This window comes from Parasteatoda tepidariorum, chromosome 11 (assembly GCF_982258835.1).
Source record: "Parasteatoda tepidariorum strain Cologne lab strain chromosome 11, Ptep-v5.0, whole genome shotgun sequence".
In the NCBI taxonomy this organism is placed as follows: domain Eukaryota; kingdom Metazoa; phylum Arthropoda; class Arachnida; order Araneae; family Theridiidae; genus Parasteatoda; species Parasteatoda tepidariorum.
In genome coordinates this window covers 25,030,481-25,037,361 of record NC_141765.1, presented here as the reverse complement: position 1 = coordinate 25,037,361, position 6,881 = coordinate 25,030,481, and the positions used below count along the sequence as shown (strand labels likewise).

Sequence of the window (6,881 nt, the reverse complement as noted above, 5' to 3'; positions counted from 1 at the left end):
AATTGAGTATTTAAATTTTTTAAGCATTTTGAGATAGAGGAAATTAAGTACAAATTTTTATTCTAAAATAAAACACAATGCAACTCAATAAATAAGTTATTTAAGTTTTTAAAATAATGCTTATATATTTAAAACCTACATCTAGCTTTTATTGATAGAAACTTACACACAAAAGTTTATTTATCCTATAATTTTGTGTATATTCATCAAGTCATTAATTTTATTAAATATTAGATAAACAGTATATATCATAAATAGTTTTTTCAAAAAAAAATATTTTGTACTAGTAAATAATACACCATTTTAGTAATTTTAAATATATAAAAGCAGGAATTTTAACAACAATAAAGCTTAAAATAAACCATGAAGGAGTTTTATTTCCTTGTAACAAATCAATACATCTGTATACACTATTTACATATGGACAAATATATTTTCTTTATCCCATTCCAGAAGCTTTATTTCAATGAGCCTTTTTCCTGCAAAAAATAAAGCAATTTATTTTACTATAGATATATTAAATGTTCACAGAAAAAAAAATATCATTGATTTAAATCAACTGATTTTTTAAAAGCCATGGATTAAGACAAGCTGATTATTTTTACAAAAAATTATTAATTTAATTATAAAAATATGATATTGAATTTAGTTAATAAATATGCATTCTTTAGGTTGCATTTAAAAAAGACAACTAAGATCTGATTTCAGAGATAATGATAGTATTTCACTAAGAAATAATAAAAGAGATATGTATGTAAATTATTATAGTCATACATCCCTTTAATGATTATACTTAAGAAAAGTATTGATTTAAAGAAATAGATTTGAAAAAAATCAATTACTTAAATAAACTTATCATTTAACTATTATAATTATAAATACTTTTTATACTATGTAACTAATAAAAACATTATTTATAGTATGTTTAATTCAAGTCTTTTTTTTTTCCATTAATAAGGTTATTTACTAAGAAATGGTGAAAGGGATATGCAAGCAAATTATTATTTTTTTAAATAGATCAACTGCCAAACTTATTAAAATTATTCACATTTCATTTTTTAATTATTTAAATGCAGTTCATATATATGTAGCTCATAGATATCAAGACTTATTCTACCCAAAGTAATTTAAAAAAGTTTTTTCAGCAATGCAATCTGATCTAAACTAATTTAATCTGCTTTAGATATCTAATTGAAAAATAGTATCACAAACTTTAACATTCATTAGCAAATTGAGAATGAAAAACATAATTATAATTCTATTTATTCAATTAGTTTTGTAATAATTAAATAATTTTAACCATCTTAGTTAGAAATGTTAACTATTGTAGCTATAATAATATTTTAAAGCAATGTTAAGTGTTATGAAAACAATTCATTCAATGTTTTGAATGGTAAACGTAGAAAAAAAATTTTTTTTTTAAATGATTTTCTTAAACCCAACAATTTATTAACAATATTCATGTTATATTTAATTTTATTTAATGCGACATTATATTAATAACCAAATTGCTGGTACATTATACATTTATCAGTCAACTGTAAAAAAAAATTAACAAAAAAGTATAATTTGCTCTAAATATAAATTTTTTAATTCCAGAAACAAAGCTTGAATAATTTTTTTAATTCTATTAATGAGCGATTCGTAACAGTTTGAGATTGATAATTAGGAAATGTTAATAGTACTTCTGTAACCAGTATCAATTATTTAATATTATTTCATACCAATATTTATTTAAAATCTGCAATTAAATTCGTGACATCCTTAATAAATTACTTTTAAGTGGAGTTTCAATTATTTTGAAAGGAAGGCAAAGTAAATATATGTGTCTTGGCATTTATATATAGTTATATATATATATGTATATATATATATTACATCAGAAATACAAATCTTTTGATTATTCAAACTGATAGTTTTAGGAACTGCATTAGTATTTGTTGAATATGTGATGTTCTGAACACAGACATTGTCAGAAATCAGAGCAAAAAGCTAAAAAAACATGAGAATAAAGTTGTTTTTTTTTCTTTATCAGGAATTCAGAAATTTCAGGACTATGAACTCGGATATTATTTAACTTATTAAATAAACTATTATGCTAAAATAAATGGAGAGAAAATTTATACTTTATTATTAAACTATTAGTATAAAAACTTACTTTTATTATATCTTTCCTTATCAATTTTGTATCTTTTTTATCAAATAATTATAATGCACCATATAAGAAAACACTTTTTAATTATCATTCATATAAAATATATATGATATATTGCCTTAAATATATAAAAATTTATATTATGTTAATGGATTAAAAAATAATTATGTTCCATGAAATTTAATTACATACTAATATCATAAATTATACACATCTAAATAATAACATTAATTAAACAATATTGAAATATAGCATTTCTATATTACGGGCAAGCAAGGTAGAGAATCATTCTTTATGGTATCACTAAAATCAAATTTAAATGCTGAATGTTTATTTTGCTTGCTAAATAAAGCTGCATACTTAAATATTTAGTTCTTTCCTTTTTTATTAGATATTTTGTTAATATATTTAAAGAAAAGAGTGGATATTTTTAGTTGTTTATTGAAAATATTAATTAATAGTTAAAGGAATAGTTAATTGCTATGAAAGACCTTGAATTGGCTCGGTTAATTTCAATTGGCTTAAAATAATGTCCCACAAATTGTTTTAAAAAAACACAAAACCCCCAGTTTAAACAAAAAAAACTGGTTTCTTTTCAACCATATGGTAACCTAAGGTAAAATATAAATTTATTTCTTACCATCCTTTTTGTTGATTTTTAAATTTTGAGTTTTATCTTCATTGTTGATCTTCCATCCTGACTCCCTATGAAAGAAAAAAAAAACTATAATTAGAATATGATAGTTGTAAAATTAGTTAAAACAAAAACAACAAAATCGAAACATTAAAAAAAAACTGTTTCTAAAATCATGTATGAAGATTAATGTAAATATTTTTATTTCAGTTATGGAATATGACAATAAGTTCATTGTTTATCATTTATCTTGTTTATACTCTAAGCATGTGGTGTGTTAGAGGAACTAAATGTGAATTGGTAAATTCAATAAAACTTAGCACGAGCTTGTAGGGGAATACTTTTAGCCTTTCAGCCCAAATTTAATGTGGACAAAGTTTTTAATTTTTTTCATGTATTTTTTTAAGTAAAAAATATTTGCTAAAATAATTGCTTTAATACGAATATTATATGCTGGTGAAACTTATGGAAAAATGAAATGTTATATAATATTATCATTTCAAATAAAATAACGAAAAATATTTCGTTATTCATTCATAACTTTACGTAGTTATTTTAACAGTAAAAATAATTTCTTTTAAAATTTTGTTTTCTAACTAATTAAAAAAATAGAACGATAAAAAAATGTTATAACAGGCATGAAAACAGAGAAAACAAATACTAAAATATCGTAATGATATAAAATTGTCAGCACATCTTTTCACCTAATTTATACATTCATAAAGTGCATTTTTCATTTATTACGAAACCTTATTAAGAAATTATTAAATAAGAATATTGCAAAAATATAAAAGCTTATATGAGTAATACAGAGCTCATTCTAGGCAGAAAAAAGGGCAGGGTGCAGACGTTTAAAAAAAGGGCATTATTATTCTAAAAGGGCAATAATTTCTTTCTATGGGCTTTTAACGTTCTATGAAAAAACATTGTCAATTAGTGAAAGAATTTTTTTTTACTTTACTAACAGAAGCAAAGCAATCATATTTACTCATTTTTATTAATAAATTAACATATATATCGAGTTATTGAGCTAATTAACTTAGTAATTTATTTAAAATGCTTGCATATATTAATAAAATAATAAATGTATGTTTTTAAGTGTCTGTAGTTATGATTTAATAATTAAATTGATTAATAATAGTTATGATTTAATGATAGTGGAAGCAACTGCAAACTTTCTAAGATAAGTGCAACAAGGGGGTGTGATGGCTATTTCTCTTTTCCCATATAAATCTATGTATTGACAGCACTGACAAACTAAATAAAAATAGTTGAAAATTTAAGAAATCCATTGTATAGTTTGGAGAAAAAATAAAGAAGGATTGAGGAAAGAAAGGGTTTAGAGTCTATTACATCAGGGGCAACAGGGTGGATTCTTTTGACTAAAAAGGCAACAGGGTGGATTCTGTTGACTAAAAGGGCAACAGGGTGCTGCGCCCTGTTTACCCTGCCTAGAATGAGCTCTGAGTAATAAAAACACTTGTTATTAATAAAGACTGTGTTAGAGAAATACATAAAGTGAACTTAATTTTGATAAGCACAATAATTATTAATTAAAAAAATCAAAATTCTTTTGCAAATCAAAAATATGTGATTTAATTGAAAAAAATATTAATATTTAATGTTTCACTATGTTCTTACCTTATTTTGCTGTTGATGGCTGTTGATCGCTGGATTAGCATTTCTTGGATCGTTCGCCCTGTCTTTCCATAAAAGAAAAGGAATAAATTAGAGTATGATCGTCATAAAAACAGTTAAAAATCAACAAAATCAAAACTGTTTCTAACTAATTAAATTTTATAATTTTTGTTAAAAACAATTTTTTGATTTAAATGAAATTAATTTTGATTTAAAGGAAAGAGAAGGATCATATATTAAAATTACAGCGAATATTTATATTTTTGGTAACTGACGATAAGTTGAATGTTTACCAAATTTTACCTTACCAAATTTTCTCTTAAAATTTTTTTGATTCTAATTTAGAAAAAGAACTAGTCTTTTAGCCAATTAGAATTAAAATAAATAGATAAATTAGAATTAAAATAAATAGACAAATTCTAAATAAAGCTTTTGTTAGTTAGGGCTCCCTCTCAATTTTAAAAATAAAATTTCCTGAATTTTTGAGGAATAGTTTCCAACAATTTTTAGATTATATATTTCCACTACACAGTTATCATCATAAATTTTAATTAAACAGTTAATAAAAATTCTTTTTTGTAGAAAATGTATACACTTTCTTAAACACAAAATTGTCAAAGGTGAAGGCTGAACAGGTATATTTTAGAATTAACAACCATTTAAAAACTCAAAATAGTAAATTAAGAAGAAAATAAATTACATGAGATAAATTATAGATTTTGCACAATAACTGGAAAAAAAGAATTAGTAATCGTCTTTATAGCATTGAGGACCAACAATATTTAATACAAAAAGTTTTATTTCATGAAAAAAAATATTATACAGAAAATATTATTATACTTATGAATAAATTTTAAAAATAATAACCATGAAATAATATTCTAATTTCTATTCAAAAAAATTGAACGTAATTTTAAATTAAATTTGCTTTATAACAAATTCAGTTTTACAACATAATAATTTTATAACGAATTAATTCATTTTAAAACAAATTTAATCGTAAAATTAAACTTAATATAAAGATTTGAAATGTTCTTATACCTCTACAGCAATTCATTAAATGCAAAAGAAGTATAAAAACAACAAAATAAAAATTAGAAATACTGTCCTTCTATTTAATATGTCATTTTGTTATTTATTTATTTAGAACAAAGAATATATTATATTGAGTATCAAAACAAATATTTAAATTGTTTAAAAATATATTCTGAAAATACTCAAAAAAACTTTAAAAGTGGAAGTGTTTAGTGGAACAATTTTTACATGTTTACCAACGTTATTATTATTTTTTTTAATTTAAAAAAGTCAAAGCAGAAAAATATCAAAATTAAAGTATAATTTAAATATAAAGTAACTAATTAGAGATGAGAAAATTTAAACTCTTACTATTTATTTATTTATATTATGGTGGTTCAAAAAATATTTCTTCTTATATCTAATCAAAATTATTATTTGAAACAATAAGTGACACCCGCGGTTTAGATAATTCAAATAATGTTTTTTAACAATCCTTCAGAGAAAAAATATGGCTACCGAAATGAAGTAAATTATTAAATTAATCAATGCTTCCGAAAAATGAAAGAAGCATTTTTAATTAATGCATAAGAAATCATAAATTTTTCTTTTATTAGATAGAGTTAATTGAACTTTTATTTATTAAAAAAATCGTCTAATTCATTTTAAAACTAAACTAGCAGCTTAAACTAAACAACAGGAAAGCATAAGATAAAATAGCCAACTGAAGTATTATAGTTATAAAACATAATTTCTAAAAACTTAGCAAATAAAATCAAAGCGAATTAAACTAATTTTAAAAAGCTATTTAATAAATAAGTTAAAAAATTTTTTAAATTACATGAACTAAAGAGAAAAAACTTGTGACTTACTTGCTCTCAAGTGGCGCCATTTCTATTTTTCGAAGAAAGAAGAAAACTAGGGGCTACCTTTAGAAACTAGGGGCTACGTTTATCTCCTTCTTTTTACACCCTTTTCGCCAAATGAATCTTTTAGCTTGTTCTATACAAGTAATCAACGACCACCTACTGAGCAGCTTTTCCGTACTTGAAAGGAATGTTTCTTAGAATTGGGGGTAGGGGACAAAATGTGCTTCCCCACATTCTTTTTAGTTCAAGGACTTCAAACATACTTATCTGGTGATTTCAAACCGTAATGAATATCTATTTTGAATTCTTTAAGACAATTTCTGGTCCTCATAATAAAAAATTAATCTGCACTAAAATATTTTATTAACTATTAGCGATAAGCAAGCTTACTAAATTAAAAAATTATTGAAGTCAAAATTCATTTGAGTACTTTTCGTAAGAAAAATTTTTAATACATATAAACTGGGAAATAATACTTACATATATATTTTGATTTGCGGAGTAGTAAATTAGAATATCGTTTCTTTATAATGAACAGTAAAGATTCCATAATTAAGGACGTTTAAGTAAA

At 22.8% G+C, this 6,881-nt stretch overlaps 1 long non-coding RNA gene across 3 annotated transcripts; it reads right to left on the bottom strand.

Moving 5' to 3' along the window:
• Positions 1–357: 357 nt before the first annotated feature.
• Positions 358–6,541, bottom strand: LOC147801264 (uncharacterized). 3 transcript variants are annotated; one of them, XR_015430259.1, is made up of 4 exons: positions 6,314–6,541; positions 4,431–4,488; positions 2,796–2,860; positions 358–479 (listed from the first exon to the last, which is right to left on the bottom strand). It is a non-coding gene; the product is annotated as an uncharacterized LOC147801264 (long non-coding RNA). The 3 variants fall into 3 exon arrangements; XR_015430258.1 differs by having other exon boundaries at positions 4,431–4,492; positions 6,314–6,533; XR_015430260.1 differs by lacking the exon at positions 6,314–6,541 and adding an exon at positions 6,283–6,299.
• Positions 6,542–6,881: the final 340 nt, after the last annotated feature.